General features: G+C 43.8%; 1 protein-coding gene across 4 annotated transcripts in view; it reads right to left on the bottom strand.

Annotated features, from left to right (window-relative positions):
• LOC149328436 (uncharacterized) overlaps positions 1-9,824 on the bottom strand; it is a 79,267-nt gene extending 69,443 nt beyond the window's left edge. For 3 of the 4 annotated variants that reach the window (XM_089561996.1, XM_089561999.1, XM_089561997.1), the window contains exon 1: positions 9,619-9,824. The gene's annotated coding sequence lies outside the window, so the exon portion shown is untranslated. The remainder of the gene's footprint in view (positions 1-9,618) is intronic. The other variant, XM_089561998.1, reaches the window with a different exon arrangement.
• Between the last annotated feature and the right edge of the window lie 7,693 nt (positions 9,825-17,517).

Below are 17,517 nucleotides of genomic sequence, written 5' to 3'. Positions count from 1 at the left end.
TATAGTGAGTCGCCCCTTGTTCTGTGCGTAGGGTCTGGCTCCATCGAAGGAGGGACGGGGGGTAGGTCTGTAGTGATTTGAGCACAGGTGGAGAAGAAAATAAAGAGGGAGAGAGAGAAAGCGGCCAGCGGCAAATTGTACACATCGTTCTATACAAAGCGGAGATGTCATTTTTAAGGGTCGTTGTTTGCTCAGTTTAGACCATGAATCACAGTTACCGACTCGACCAAGTTTGTACCCTTGTCAATTACGACACAGACCTGAAACAAGCGATCCGCACGGTGTGCCAGTAGGCTCGTTGTTGTCTAGACTTGGAGCTGAGTGGCCAGCTATGGACTGTTCTCCGTATCAGACTTTAAAAAACATGTTACTGATTCTTAACTAAAATCACTGTGAAATTTGCGAAATAGTAGAGAAGGAATGCTCCGACCACCACTGACACGAATAAGAAGTGCTTGCCTGTTTCTGATTCATGAAGTCCCTACATACTAGCACGGGGGCTTAGATTCCTTGTCAGTACTGGTGGGGTGTTTGAAACCACCCGAGACCCCCGAAGACCTTCCCTTGTTATATGATGGAGGTACCGGAATTTAAAACACCGCGGTGACCTGAATGCATAACGAGGAATGTGTTGATAGCAGAGATGCACTACACCATCACGAAGAACAGATATAAGCGTCGTATGTAAAGAAGGCTATGAGAGACGCCGTAGTGGAGGGCTCCGGAAATTTCGACCACCTGGGGTTCTTTAACGTGCACTGACATCGCACAGTACACGGACCTCGAATTTCCCCTCCAAAGAATTCCATACCTTGAGTACACTAGACTCAGCGAATCTCCTTATTCAACACTTGATGCACTGGATGGGAAAGTTACTCCAGGTGGCAAATTGGTTGGACTTCTGTAATGCCAGACGTCAAAAGCGATGTAATTTTTGATTACCTTTTGATTATCGATGAAAGTTACTAACAGTCATTCTTGATTGCAATTAGAAAGGCCCTAGTTGAATGTCAGGTTGCGTGACCTGTGACATATAAGGGTGCTAATTTCATCATGCAAATGCGGGTGTCTTTATTGCCAAGTGTTTAAGAACTTTTTCTTTCGGTGCTTTTTTTCGTCTCGCTTAGTAATCACATTTCTCACACAAACAGGTTGCCGCACCACAAACGACCCTCCTTGTATCAAGAATGGCCGCTTTCCTTGTTTTAACGACACAAAACTTGCAAACTGCAATATTCAAATGCATGCACTTTGCGTTCAATGCAGTTAAAGTGCAGTATATGTAGCTCATCGGGTTTCATTTAGGAACCAGGTTTGTTTTTGTTTTTTTTTTTAGGGGGGGGGGGCTTTCTTTTTTGTTTTGGTTTTTTTTTGCCGAAAGTTGGCCATAAAATAGTTATCTTCACTGTGGGTAATTTTTTGTAAGAGAAGCCAACCCGTTCCTTTCACCTTGTGCTGAGTTTCTATGACTGTCTTTGTTTTGTGCTGCAGCATTTCTTTGGAATGTCAAGGCTAGACCATTGTCTTTAATGCACGATATTCCTGTCTACTCTTCGAAATGTTAGTTACGATATCATCAACTGTGCCATTTTAATTTCACACCACACTGCTCATCGCACATCCGCTCTGAGTGTGTCCCTATTACCCTCGCAGAAACGGGACAAAGGCCTTGTCACGTTTCCTAACAGCTGCTTTCCTTTCGTCATTAATTCGTTCCGAAGGACATTTAGGCAATTAGCTATTTCCATCCTTAACCAATCACATCCATTCTGCCCCAGTGATAGAGCTTCCGAAAGGAATTTCGTGAGCAGGAAAAGCGTAGAAGATGTGTTTCCTAGCGGTTAGGTGAACACGTCTCTCCACATGAGCATATCAGCGTACCCCGCTTCCGCAATGAAAGTTTTAATTCAACGCCGTCTATTCCGTCCAGGCAGCTAGAAAAATGATCTATCTTGCTATCCTTATACGTTATCTAGGCATGCCCGTAAACAAACCGCTCTGCGATATGTAGATAAGCCAATAATCTGACCTGTACCAGTGCTGGCACGTGGGCGATAGGAGAAAGATAACGCTGCCTTACACCGTTCACCTGAGCACATAGGATTCCTGGTACGCAGTTAGATCTAGTTACTGAGCTCTATTACCGCTCGGTGTTAGAGCGCGTCTACTGAGACTAGAAATGCACTAAAGCGACGGGAGAGACCTCGCCATGCACCCGGGGTCTTGCTTCTTTATAAGTAACCATTTACAACAATGAAGTGGCTGGCTTTGCGGCATTAAATATTCATTACTTCTGAGCAAAAGCTGTTTGAAGAAACACCGCGCTAAATGATGGAATGTTATCGGCAACACACAAAAGAATGTAGGGGACTAGTGGTTTGGTTTGGTTTATGGGGCTTAACGTCCCAAAGCGACTCAGGCTATGAGAGACGCCGTAGTGAAGGGCTCCGGAAATTTGTACCACCTGGGGTTCTATAACGTGCGCTGATATCGCACAGTACACGGGCCTCTAGAATTTCGCCACCATCGAAATTCGACCGCCGCGGCCGGGATCGAACCCGCGTAGGAGACTAGTACACGACTGGTTATTACATGGCCGCAGAACTGAGGATTGGACTAGTTGGTGGTGATCCATCGTAAAAAAACCAGCGCTTAAGAACACGGACAGAGGACAAGGTGAAACAAGCTGACAGCGCCGTTTTGGCTGACAGCTGGTTTTTTACGATGGATTATTACATGGGTTTGCTGGCTTTGTGGCTTTGCCTTTGCTGGTTTCTGTGCACCCATCATCGATGCCTATATTGCACGTCTCTTTGCAAGGGACAACAAAAAGTAAGATTAGAATACGAGTTCAGGAAATGTGACGCGGAAGAGGCCTCAATAAATATCAACTGCTCTTTGATCATACGATAAGAGATAAAATTCCTGCTTTAATACGGCGCACGCTAGTCATTATGGTGGCAATTTAGGCTGTCTTGGTATTGTTGATAATGACGAGGCTGCTGCCGGTGTTGATGGTACACGTATTCTGGAGTACTTTGGGAAAACAAAGCCACAAACAAAGCAATATCTCTTCGCCGCCCTTTCGTATCTCCGAATATAGCTGTCTCTGTTCCGAAGTTGACATCACCACTATCGCCAACATCTGTCCGCTATATGCACAGTACAGAACAAGTGAACTTCTCACTGAGCTCTAACTGATGATGATGATGATGCATATTTATGTCGCAAGGGCATCTGTGGCCAAAGACCACCATGGGACAAGGTTTTTTCTTCTACTCAAGGTGGGGTCATAGACCCATTTCCCAAGCATTTCAGCATAAAGAAGCCGAGCACGAGGCAGAAGAAAGCTTGTACCCTGTATCATCGGTGGCTACCCGGCTGCACTGGGGATCGAATCCCGCTCCTGCCGCATGCAAGGCGGATGCTGAAAAGACTAGGCCATCATTGCGGTCAGCTCTAACTGCTAAGCAGTGTAATAAATCATTATACGATAAGAAACGTTGCTTTCGTGGAAACACAGGTCACATATAAGTATCATGTCTGATGTCGATCAAGTGCAACTTAAGTGTAAGATGTAACCAAAGCCTTTATTTAGTTCAGATGAAAGTATAACCCAGCAGCACAAAGACAAAGTGCCGTATCTCTTCAAGATTTCTATTTATCCTGACAGTGATCCCTCGTGCTGTAGCTTTCCAATAACGGAAGCATTAAACGCTAGACACACGCCCTAACGTACTGAAATCCCATACCGAATCTCCTAATGTGTTGCCGCTGAAATCAAATCTTGCGTCCAAGAACGCTCGATGGTAGCAAGACCCTCACCCCTGACATCATCAACTAAGGTTGCCCGGCGTACTGACAGCAAAAGTGTCGGCCGATCACGCAGACTTTTAATTGAAAATCAGTTAATATCTGGTGACTGATGTCAGCAGGATTTTAACTAAGGCCTTAACTTGTTTCCCAAGGAAATGTATTGAAAAGTCTCAGAATTGCTCGAACTTACGAATTCCTTCAGAGCTCCGTCGTCCTGCAAGTAAAACCTGCCAATAAAGCCTTTATATTGCACTAATTCGCGTGTTCAAAGAGGACAAAACTAACACCTCAAACAACGTTGTCACTACATGAAACTGTCACGTGCTGACTGAGATCTGCGAGCATAGTGGCCATAAGTGTACAACAAAAAGTCAAAATTTACAACGTCAATTTTGTCCTGATTTTCTGCACTAAGACACCAAGAGGTAGCACAATTACGACATCTACTTTCCCACGTAGCTTCCATCTCGTGAAAAGAAAATTGAACTTTTGTGTTCTTTTAAATAGTGTACGAAGCTCTCCCCAGTCCCTCTCACTATCACTCCTCTCTCTGTTTGACCTCGCTCTCACTGTTCCATTTATTTACTCTTGTCGCAGATCGAGTGCTCAAAAATATTAGAGAGCAATAGCCGAGGCCGGCCACATCTTTTCCGTCATTTATGATTTTTTAACACACCCCTACTACTACTACCGAGCCTTCAAATTCTGAAATTAGTGAACTCTTGTTTTCGCTGTGTAAAAACTGACTACTGAAATTCAACATTATGCTTTTAATGGATGCCCGATTTCGACTACAAGCTGACTGAATTAGAAATCACAGTGAATTCCCAGAGACACTCATGCCCGCAGTCATTGTTCTTGCACGACACAGGCATTGTCGGTTGTTAGAGGTTTGGTGCTGCCTAAACAAAAAGCTAATCCCGAGAGAACAATACAAGCGCAATAATGTTGATAACTTTCAATGGCTTGATCTAGCGAAGTATTAAAATGTTTATTACCGTTCAATGCTGTTACTGGTTAGCAGAGCAATTCAGAACGGAGTAGTCCACGGGCTGTTGCTGCCAACTGTTCGTTTTGCGAATTACATCATGCAGCTGCAAGGCTCTAATTCCTGTTATAGTCAGGATGATAAAAACAGAGAGCCAAAGCTGATGTTCGAACTTCCTACGGTACTATCAAGACGCCAAAACTTTATAGTCAATTAAAGCTCCACATTTCCGAAAGAAATCATAAATGAACTGAATATATATAGCACGAAACATAAAGCTTACTTTTAGCCAAATTAATTGTCCGGCTGCAGTTTTATTGCGATGAATGCCTCCACAAGGTAACCGGAACGTTAGTGCGTTAGAAAATTACAGCCGCTTAACCTCAGGGTTGGTACTTGAAATTATTAACACAATGACGCCACCATCCATCACTTCCACTAAACTACCACTCAACAAACACAAATAGCTGCATAGGCTCTGAATGATCCGGCATATTTGCAACTGAGGGGAAATGTACTTTGCATCACGGTGTGTGTTAGCGCCTCCGGTGCGAATATGGTTGCCTGAATTGGCCTTCACTGGAGGTTGGAATCCAGGGTAGAGTGGGCTTGGGTGGCTGTGGACGACGACGACAATGCAAAATCAGAGGAACTAGGCTAATGCAGATAGCGCTGTAAGAGTACCAACTTTCTTTGTCGCCGCTCGTGCCTTCTTTTTCTCTAGTTAATTTCCACATCTATCCAGCAATTACGCTCCTTCATCCAAGGTCTGAAACAACAAAGTTCGCCTTGCAGACCACAGCTTCTGACGCGGTGTCCAAAACACACCCTTTACAAGCCCAGTCGGAAAAAGAAAGGTGGGCCAGACTATTGTTCATACCTCCAGCTTGCATTTATGCCCGCCACCACGCTTTTAAAATATACAGTCATTAAAGGCACACCGATTTTTGCGCACGGATAATTCACTTATTATATCCTTCGTAATAATCGCATTATTCCATTCATTAACAAAATACCGACGATTGGGGCAGGTTCGTATGACATGCTGAATGGGACAGCGCTAACTTGGACAAATTAAAACGAAGGACAAAGAAAGAGACAGTACGAGCGGTTACTTGCAAGTGATTGTTTTCTTAGCGGGTGAAGACATTTTATAGGAAAAATTGAGGGGCGCCCACAATAGCATTTACTTCCAACAATCACGTGGGCGGACTGATGGGGAACATGTTTCCGACTTGTTGATTTCAAACAGCAGAATTCTTTCTTGGTGAGCGCGATAGATGGGCACTCACGCATTCATCCTCTTTCATTGTCATTACAAAAATGCTGCAATTATTCCTCCTGCTCTCCTGTCTTTTGATTTTTGAGCCCCTTGAAAAGGAAAAAAAAAAAGCACGGAACCCTGTGTTCGGAAAAACCAACCTTTTGGGAAAAACCAAGAGTAGGAAAGCAAGAAAAATATTTAAAGTGTTTTTTTTTTATGATGACAATGAAAGAGGATTTATACGTGAGCACCCCATCTATCACACTCACCGAGAATAAAAATTTCTGCTACCTGAAATCAAAAAGCAATGAAAACATTGCCAATATTCCACCCATGTGTTCCTTCGTGAAGAAGTCGGTGTGTGTGCCCCACCCACTTTTCTTTAAGGAAGCTTTTATCCGGTCGAAAAATCTACATTTTCAAGCAGGAACTCGCCCTGTTTCTTTCTGAGTCTTTCGTCAAAATGTGTCCAAGTTAGGGCTGCTCGATTAAACATAACGAAATCAAACACGAGAAGGACCGAGATGGGGAAAAGGAAATTCGGGGAGGTCAACCGAAAGAACGTCTTGCTACCCTGCACTATGAGGAAGAGGGTTGAAGATATAAACTGAGAAGGAGAAGAGACATTCTAGTTAAAAAATGGAGAAGCCAATGTCCTAGAGATATAACTTCAAGAGCTAGAAAAATCACCTCGGTCAGAAAACTCAGGCTTATTCGACCACGTTTACTGGCAGATCGTATACAGCTCCGTAGATCCCCACCTTGTTGTACGCATGGGGAAGTCGCAAAGCACGTTAGCACGCATCTTTTCAAACGTCACCTTGAGGTCGCAATCCACGACAAGTCTAGTTCTAAGTGTGATCGTAACAACACAGCATCATTATTTTTAACTGCTAGCATGGTGGTGTATTTTAGAGAACTTACACAATCTTAGATTTATACCAGGGTGCGGCGCTAGGGCGGCAGTGTTTTAGGCTAATCTCTCAAACTTATGTAACTGTAATGCGAAACCTAACAAGTTTGTAGCACGAGGAAAAAAAACATTCCTGTGAATTTCGGCATGATAAGGCCATCGTTCGAAGCATGAACTCAACAGTAGACTTCTTCGTCATGACTTATAAGAAACAAGCCGTAGCAAATCACCAAACGTGCTTTCGTCTTAACCGGCAAGAGTACATAGAAATATGAATGAGATCTAACAGCTTTCAGCGGGCGAAAGCTCTCCAGGGTTGCCGAATTCGTGGCTGCCGCGCTACTGTCAACCCCCCCCCCCTTCCACGCGCGCACACACATACATCTTCACATATATCTATTCGGTCTGAATACTTGCGTACGAGTACGATCACCAAAGCTACGCAAGTGAGCTTAGGCCGCCAATTTGACGCATTGTCAAATACTCTATCTTTGTATGATTAGATACTTGATGCGAAAGGCGGATTGCACTTGTCAACGAGCAGGAAGCTGAGCACGACATTAAGTCGTAATAGAACCCGATAACTTTACTTTAAGACACAGCCACTCCTAATACTATAATACGCGTAAGAAATGCATTGAAAACATTCAACTCCCATATCACGGGAATACACACACTTTCAAAAACGGCTAATATGTTTCCTGGGTGAAGCATTATGCGAAAGGACGTGTCTCATCACATTTATTTTCAACTTTTTTGAGACGGTGAATGAAAGGTATCCCTATGAAGGCGGAAGCGAGACGAAGAGAACAATGAAGTACCGCGACATTTCTTAGGTGGGATGTGAAAGTTACACAACATAGCAAGATTATCGCTTCACTCAATAACAATGAACAGATAGAAAAACGTCGATGAATTTCCATTAGCCATTCTCAGTTTCCAATCTCTGGCAGGTACGTATAGTAAGCGACTATCTCTGGTAATAATGACACACGATGATCAGTAAGGCAGAGGGTACGAGTAGCATTGGCGTAATCAGAGCTTCTTTTGTCACTGCAACATATTTAAGGCTTAGATAACATATGTCCAACAATCTCAGAAAAATATTTTGGAAATCGGAAAATTTTGACACTGTTCTGGAAATACTGAAGATAATGGTTCATTCTTATGATATGTAGCAAAATCTTTCTTTAAAAGTATTTCCATCGATCGCATTGAGCAGTCGTAAACGCTTTTGATCATAGCAAAAACGTTAGGGGGAAAAAATGCAACACTACCGTAGGCTGATGTGCGGATGTCTTAATTATTATAGAGAAATCTTACATTATATGAAAAAATTGCGTTCATAAATGGTTGCCCACTCGAAACTTCTTTTGTCCACAATTGTTGGGTATAAGGATGAACCGGCCTGCGTCAGAAACGTAGAGAGCGCGAACACTTTCCGAAAGGCTCTATCTGTTCGTCGAGTAAAAACCCATCAGGAGCGACATTACCGCGCCGATCACCTCTGCAAACCAGACAGAAACACGACAACAATAAAACATTCTACTCAGTATGAACGGCAGTGGGACACAGTCTTGACCAGCTGTGGTCTGAAGAACCAATGTCAGATCGTCTAACGGGTTCAGACCTCAGCGTAAGTCACAGGAGTCCCGAACAGAGCAGTCCGCCACCCCTGAATCGACCAAAATTTAAAAGGCGCATAAAGTTTTATCTCTCGGTATGAATAAGAATCCCTTTAGTCTAAGACATGAAATGCGCGTGTGTGGGGAGATAAACATTGCTTATAATGGTAAGAGCAAACTGTTTATAAGAGTAACGACGGAAGACGTGAGGAAAATGGCATGTCGGAAACATGCAAACGACAGGTTTTCGTAGGTGTACAATTTTCCGACTACTGCGAATTTCTCGCGCTTATACCACCGTGGACAGCGAGACAAAAATTTTGACTCCCATAATGAATTTGATTGCAGAAGACAAATAAGTATTGTTAGAGAAGCACAAGTGATAGCGGACGCAACTATCTATTACATAACGAAACAGACGGGAACACCCACCACGGTAAGGGGCTGTATAGACAACATTAAACGATGTTCAACCGTGCAGGGTGGCATTTTCCGCAGCAATCCAAACGCTGGTAGGTCGGCTTGCAGCCCAGGTACAGGCCGATAAGTAATCTGTGGGTCACGCTACCAACTGCGTCAATATTTACCCGAGTCCAGCAACGCGCGCCTGCGGTTAAGCCGCGCCGTAAGCCTTAACCATCGCAATCTTTTGGTGAAGTTGGTTAAACACGTCTCCGTAGGCTTGACAACAGTCCATCATAGGCGACCTTTATCAGAGGCTTAAAGTCTTTCCACGAAAACCTGTCTCTCTTTTGTTTTATGTTAGAGGGAAGACTGACTTACCGTGGCGTTGCCGGAGTACATAGTTGACAAAGTAAGACCAAGTTGATGATCATTCATGATCAGTGTGCGGCGAGAACCAAACACCGCCAAGAAGGAACGAGCTAAGAACATCGGGAAATAACTAAACACTTGCATCAAAGCTTTTCAAGCAATGCACGACCTATGAACGGCGATAGAGAACTATCATCGGAACAGAGCTAGCACAGATAAAAAGGGCTGTCCGACTCACGGCACTGGCGATGGTCGACTGCCAGTGGTTACCTCCTGGAGGCGTTGGCAAGTGGTGATGGGGCGAGAAGTGATGGAGGCGGTGATAGCTTGGATCACACACACTGTCCGGCGACGATTCCACCGCACCACACGAACCAACAGCCGGCGCGAACGCTAACCAACCACCAGACGCTAGACCGCGTGGCACGCGTCGGCTACACAGGCGCGCGCGTGTGTGGCGTGCGCGCGTCGCGGCGTCGCTTCACCACCGCGTGGGCAGCGGCGTTATGGGTCACGTGGTCGTCGCCGCCTTCCGGTCAACGCGGCCGCCCCCTTCGCTTTCCCGCCATATCGCCGTCATTTCGCGCGCTTCCGTACGCGCGCTTTCGCTTTCTCCGCCGCCGCTGCTACATTGGAGAGAGGAGGGTCGCCCTAACGGCGGGAAACGACGGAGCGGGGTAAGTGCATGCATGGTAGTGAGACGAAGGATGTTTTACCCCGCCGGAGATGATGCTAAGCGGGTGAAGGCTGGCCCTCTTTTATTTCTCCTGTTTGTCTGTTTATTTCGGCGTGTTTTTGTGTGGTGTGTTTCACTCTGACGAGGGTGTACGGGAGTGTACGGCAAAACGCTGCATGCTCGGCGTTATGTAAGCGAAGACGGGGCCAGCGCATCTCAAGCAAAGCACGTCCTTCACGGTGGCGTTTCTTATCGTGTCAAGTTTATTTAGTTTTCATCGTAATGCCTTTCGTTCATCCTTGTTTTCTTGGCGTCATCACTGCGGCAAAACAGATTTGCCTTCACTTACACCCTTGGTACAAAGAAGAGCTCTTTGCAAATACCCAACAATTTGGACAAAAGTACTTTTGAACGGGAAAGAGATTAAGAACGCAGTTTTTTATACATTGTAAGATTTCACTATAACCGTCAATTTACCCGCAGATCTCCCGTCGGGAGGCTTCCGGTTTTTTGGGGGGGTTTTTTTGCTTAACTGCTCCATGCCAGCGATGGAAAAACTTTAAAAGAAAGATTTTGCTACACATCGGAAAACGGATCCTTACCGTCAATATTTCCATAAAAGTAAATTGCGATTTTTCAATGTTTAAAATTTTTGTCCAACAATATTGAACATGAATATCACATATTATATAATTTTCCTGCGATGCTATATTTCGCTACGTTATTGTGAAGCGACCTTTGCCAGGCAGGTTAACTAGCGGTGAACGCGTTCTAAGACGGACCAGTGATTCCGTCTCAGGCGGCATTCTCGAAAAATTCTCTTCTCCATTCATTCTTTTGCCCCTGCATAATTTTGCAGCTACTGCCTGCGACCTCACGGCTGATTGGCAGCGAGCAAAATCATTCCGCGGATCAAGTGCCAAACAAAGAGCGTATCAATCCCGAAAAGCAAAGTAAGCGTCAAATGAAAATCATTATGAAGTAAGGCCCCCGCTGCTTATGAAATTTTTAAAAAGGAAACCATGGTCGCCTCTTACATATTTAGCGGGTTCAGTTTTTATGTATTTCGAAATTTTTTCAAATATTTTGAATATTTGTCAAATGTTTTCAAATATTTATTTATTTATTTATTTTATATGCTCTCCGCAATTAATCGCATTAAAGAAAGGAGTCGCAAACGACAAAACATAACACTGGACAGAGCAATAGAAATAATAAAATTACGAAAGGCACTTCAGACCATTACATGCCGTGAAGGCGAAAGCATGCACGGCACCTAAGTCGATAATTACGGTAGCTTAATCAACGGCAGTGCTATAGTGCCGGAATCGATAGGGGGGTAGCAGTAAGACGGAGATGAAAATGAGTATTAATATTAACAGCAACTATTGTAGCCACTAGTGCTATATATGTGGATATCGTTAAAAATGCCTCCACCTATTTTACCGCCAAAGTCACAGGAGGAAGTCTCCCCTGGGCAAACGGCACCATCTTAGTATGTCATAACACAAAACTCACGTAGTCTAGGTGTAGTCTCTTGTGTGTACCTCATGCATTGTGGGTGGATCTGGAACTAAGTGGGCCCATGAGTTTCGATGGTTGCGATGGCGCGACCTGGTCCTCTTTTCTGTCCTACACATTTTAGAGCAAGAGCTCTGAGGGCTGCTGGTCGCAGAAAAGCAGGCGCCGTCGGCCGTGAGCGAAAAATCCACGAAATATCTCCAGAGGAGCAACCTAGAGGCACGTGGGCCACCTCGGTCATGTGAAATCGTGACGTCATCCCAACAACCAGATAGTGAGCAAACTGTCCACCATGACAGGTGGCATTTCAATTAACGATTAGCCGCAACAGTTTCCTCGGGAAGAACAACTTGGGTCGCACAAGGACCACCGCAGGGACCGACTGCCATCGCAGGGCAGTGACGCATCCCTTAACCGCTGCACCACTCCGCAAGGAGTTGTATTAGGACTGTCAACTATCTATGAATGTAAAGTAGATAATGGCCAATTCCGAATATATGGGCATTAGCTCATTAACACACCCGCGTCGTACCTTTAAGGAAGAGCTTAAGTGCCCGCTCCAGTTTTTATGTACGCTGTCACCAACTTCCCTTTTTACGGCACAAGATAAAGTAAGTTACCTCAGAGTTACAACTTCTCGTGTATAGAACGTTTATTACCAAAACTGGAGTATTATTACGCGGTATGCGATCCTTAAGACAAAAAAGAAAGACGCGAAACATGGAAACGGTTCAGAGACGCGCTGTTTCTTATCTTAATAACTAAACTTCTTCTGTCGTTGTTTTGGAAATGGAATGAGTCGCAAACATACCTACACCGAAATTTAGAAGGAACATAGTGTAATAAGGAAGTAATTACTCATTGATATCCACCCGAGCGCAGCCATACGGCTACAAAGGAAAGCTATACAGCTTTCGCTGAAACTTCGTAGTTAAAGAAAAATTCTTCTGGGTCCGGGGTTCGAAGGGACCACCGCTCCACCGGAGCAGTCGCTCTACCAACTGAGCTAACCGGGACGGCAAGCTTATGGTAGGGCGAGAGCGAATTGAATAACTCGAAGTGGGAACTGTGTTGGTCAAATTATTTATTTTTCTTGCGTTAAGTGCGTCTCTTCGAGGGTATTCTTGTCTTAAATTTTGTTGAGTAATGGAATCATCGCGCCATATAATTTTTGATGTCCCTCGCTTTTCGCCCAACCACATGTTTAATGCATGCATCCTTCCTCATACGCATGTTTGTTGGCAATGTATATCTTCCTACTTCCTCCGTTTTACTAGACTGCGGTTCATATTAATTAAATGAATAAACATCGCTATCGCATTGACTTCATCTTACCGGTAAAGGAAAAAAGCTCTGAACGTTCATATCACCGCCAGCTAGTTACGTTCTAGATAAACATAATATCTCTATCATTCATCACGCACGTAACATGCTAGTTAATCTGTCCGACACAGCAGTGGTTGTCGGGCTAGCTGAGGTATTCAGCATTCCTTCTACTCGCGCAAAAACCACCTCGTCGAAATGCAGCAGACCGCCAAGAATGAAAATTCGCTGCCGGTGTCTGAAGTGCGAACAAGATGCGGTTAAAAGTTTGACGTCCTTGTTTTGCTACCAATTTACGGCCGCCAAGGACGTTACCTCAACGTCCTGATCGCAGAGTTCTTAATCTTTAAATCAACGCAATTACCGCGTTTACATATTTAATAACACATTGCAATGAAGGAAGCAAACATGGTTTCAGGTGGAAACTAGCGGTGTCTTTGCCGACCGATCCAGAAGCGAGACTTTCCTGAGGGGAAATTGATCTCCCATCCTCGACCTCGAGGGGACGCGTTCCCGCTAGCCTCATCGGCAAAAAGCCAGAAGTCGCGCGACAAGAACGGTATTAAGCAGCCTTCATGAGCGCCCAGGGTCCTACTGCAATAGCCGATCCATGTGCATGCATAGCCGGGAAAGATGACCGTGGTGTCTTTTTCAGACCAACTGTTTGCACCCAGTAGTAGTGGTTGGAAAAACTGCTCTTCTCGTGTACAAGGGCCAGAAAACTGAGACAGAGCATTCGATTGGCACTCATCGGAGACGGTAGCTTTGTTTACAATGTATCACTCAGGCGCCGATGATGTCGTCCTGAGCCAATTAGCCACCAGGACCAGATGGTAACGACCCGTCAAGGAAGTTTTACTTCTCGATCGGCCAGCAAAAGCACTGCTAGGTTTCATATCAAATCGTGTTTACTTCCTCCTTTTCAGTAGTGTGACATTAGGTATGCTAATGCCGTAATTAACTTGATAAAAGATAGCAAGCACTCTGCAACCTGCACGCTGAGGTACGCTTCTTGGTGAGCGTCACTTTCTACCAACACAAGGACACCAAACTAGTGACTTCACATCGTGTAAACACTTCAGGCGGTAGCAGCGAGTTTCTTTTATTGGTGGTCTACTGCAGTTTCATAAGGTGGTGGTCATCCTGCTGGTCGGAGGCAAGCCAAGGAATACAGGTTGGAGAAGGGGGTGAGGGAGAGGTGTGAAATGAAAGAGTTGTGTTGTGTTGGGTTTATTGGCACATAAGCAGCTAAGGCTATCATGCGCCAAGAACAAGGTATGGAAAAAATATGCTTGAGCAGAGTTTGAAAACAAAGTGGATAAAAACGTTGGTGTAAAGGGCCTAAAGTTTACTTTTACTAACTAGCTGATAAAAGACAAGAATTTTAAAAATGTCTGATAGAGAAACTTTTAAAGGTTGGGTTACCTCCGCAGACATCCTTGGCTCGGCAAGGATTTCGAGGCTCCCATCAACTCAGAAAAAGACCTCAGCCTCCTTCTCATGATTGAGAAAGTGGCTGAGGTGTATAGCTGTATGCAGTGAAGCACAGGGTGAGTAAATTAGAGTTGATGAATACTGGCTTCCCTTAAAAAGCTAAAAACACAGGGTATACTGACAAGTGCATCTTTGCCTAAAATCAACGCTGGATGGAAAGGAATGTGTTCTTTGTAAAAGGTAGTAAAATGATTTTTTCTTAGTGATTCAAGTTCTGTACATGAGAATAATATGTGGTTTACTGTTAGTTCATCTCCGCACTTTTCACAAACAGGTTTGTCTTCTTTTGTAAGTAGGAAGTTGTGTGTGAGATGTGTGTGTCCAATACGGAGACGGCATAAAATAACTTCCATGAATCGTTTTTGGTGTGAGCATGATTTCCATTCGCCTAGGATGGGTTTTACTAAATGCAGCTTATTTTTTCTTTCAATATTCCATTGCGACTGCCATTTATTTCTTAGCTTGCACTGTACCAACTTCATACAATCATTGTAGGGGTTGTTCACTTTCTTTATTTCTCTGTTCCGAGCTTTTCAAGTACATTCATCTGCTTTCTCATTGCCAGCGATTCCAATGTGGCTGGGAACCCAGCAAAATTTTGTCTTGTCCCTGTATTGTGGCGCTTGTTATGTTGTGTATGATATCACCAATTAGTGGTGTCACTGCATTGCTATGGTGAAGTGAGGTTAGTACGCTCAGAGAATCAGTGTAAATGATGCTGTTCTGAATGTTCTCATTTATTATTTTTTCTACAGCCACCGAGACTGCGTAACACTCGGCAGTGAAAATGGATGCACACTCAGGTAGCCGTACTATTTTTTCCCAATTATTCTGAACTACAGCACTTCCGACGTAGTGTGCTGATTTTGATCCATCAGTATAAAATGCTTCATATTTTCCGTAGTTTTCATTTAGTGCTAAATATTCTTGTAATATCTGCTCATGCGGTGTGTGTTTTTTCCGAAATTGTGTTAATGTAAAGTCGCACACAGATGGTAGGCAGTACCAAGGCGGGAGTGGATCAGGTTTGCGGGCAATATTAGGTAATATGTTCATTATGTCTAGTTCTTGGCATTTCTCTTCAAAGCGGAGAAGAAGTGGTCTGATTGCTAGAGGTTTGTTGGTAAATAGTGTTCGAGATGGACACTTTGTAACGAGTGGGTAACAGATGTGTTCAGGCTGGGAACGGATCTTTAAAATGTATGAGCATGTGAGCATTGTTCGTCTGTCTGCAAGTGGTGGTTCATTAGTTTCTACGTAAAGGCTTTTTATTGGTGACGTCCTGTAAGCACCAGTTGAAAGACGCAAACCCATATTGTGCACAGGGTCCAGTCGCTTCAAGTACGACGGCCTTGCTGATCCATACACATGCAGCCATAATCTAAAACAGAACGTACTACAGAGCGATAAATCTGTAGAAGGCATACCCGATCAGAACCCCAGTGTTTGCGTGAAAGGACATTAAGTATGTTCAGTGATAGCGATGCTTTCTTCTTTAGTGCGTTTATGTGAGGCAGGAAAGTAAGCTTTTTATCGAAGGTGATGCCTAGAAATTTGTGTTTCTTTTTTAAAGGCAGTTTGGTTTGGTTTAGGTGTAATGTGGGATCTGTGTGCAAGCCTCGTTTGAGTGAAAAAAGTAAGGCTACTGTTTTCTGTGGTGAGAAGTGGAAACCATTCTTGTCTGCCCATGTTGCCAGTTTGTTGATTGTAAGTTGTACTTGTCTTTCACATGTAGATATATTGGAAGATGTGCACGCTATCTGAAGATCGTCAACATAAACTGAATATGTTATGGACCTTGGTATTATTTTGTTAAGAGAATTCATTTTTACAATAAAAAGGGTTGTGCTTAAAATACACCCTTGAGGTACTCCATTTTCCTGAATAAAATCCCTCGAAAGGGTTGAGCCTAGACGGACATTAAATGAACGGTTAGTCAAAAAGTCTTTAATTGAGTTCAGTATTCTGCCACGGATGCCAAGCTCAGCTAAGTCCTGGAGAATCCCGAACCTCCAGGTAGTATCATATGCTTTTTCTAAATCAAAAAAGACGCTAAGACAGTGTTGCTTGTGTATAAAAGCTTCTCTGACAGTATTTTCAAGGCGGACTAGGTGGTCTGTAGTGCAGCATCCCTTTTTAAATCCACATTGATGGATATCAAGAAGTTCACAAGATTGAAGAACAAAGGTTAGTCTTATATTTAGGACACTTTCGAAGGATTTGGCAAGGCAACTGGTCAGGGCTATGGGTCTATAACTGCTAGGAGAACTCGGGGGTTTACTAGGCTTAAGAAGCGGTACAATAATAGCTTTCTTCCAGGCTTCTGGTATTTTCCCAGATATGAAAATTGTGTTAAAGAATCTTAAAAGTGAGTCCACGGCTGGCTCGGAAAGATGTGCAAGCATTTCATAATGTATTTCGTCGGGTCCTGGAGCAGTTTTTTTGCCGGCAGATAGTACTTTATTGATTTCTTGGAGGAGGGTAATTAGACTATTGTATTCTTCATTTGTGCCTCCACTTGTTGGGAGCCTCTGTTTTTCAGCTGTGCTTTTGTATTTTAAAAAGACTGTGTATAGTGAGATGAACTTGAGACTGCAGCAAAATGTTCCCCTAATATGTCTGCCTGTTCCTCTATGCTTGTTTGTGTGCCTGGTGTTGTTAAAAAAGGAATTGTGAATGGTGAAAAGGTGCCATTTAATTTTCGAACCTGCTCCCACATTTTTTTAGATGGGATCTGACTGTTGATAGATGAAACATAATTTTGCCATGAAGCTTTCTCGGCACTGCGACGGACGTACCGAGCTTTAGTTTTTGCCTTTTTAAAATTCAAGAGATTTTCATGTGTCGGATACCTGCGGAATTTACCCCACGCTCTATTTTGCTGTTCTTTTGCTTCTTTACATTCCTTTGTCCACCATACTTTATGGTTTTGTCGCGCTACTCCTGACGACTGAGGAATAGCTGTGAGTGCAGCAGTTATGATACAATTAGTGAACTTTTCGTTAATCTGGTCAACGGTGAGATTATCTAAAAGTAGATTTTCTAAATTTGCATTTGCTCTAAAAAGTGACCAGTCGGCGAGGTGAAGCTTCCAGCGCCCAGGTTTTGTTGGCATTATTTCTG

The sequence above is a fragment of the Amblyomma mixtum genome, chromosome 9, assembly GCF_055824585.1.
Source record: "Amblyomma mixtum isolate Tamu chromosome 9, ASM5582458v1, whole genome shotgun sequence".
In the NCBI taxonomy this organism is placed as follows: domain Eukaryota; kingdom Metazoa; phylum Arthropoda; class Arachnida; order Ixodida; family Ixodidae; genus Amblyomma; species Amblyomma mixtum.
Note: the sequence above shows the minus strand (reverse complement) of the source record. Positions and strands in the feature narration are given on the sequence as shown.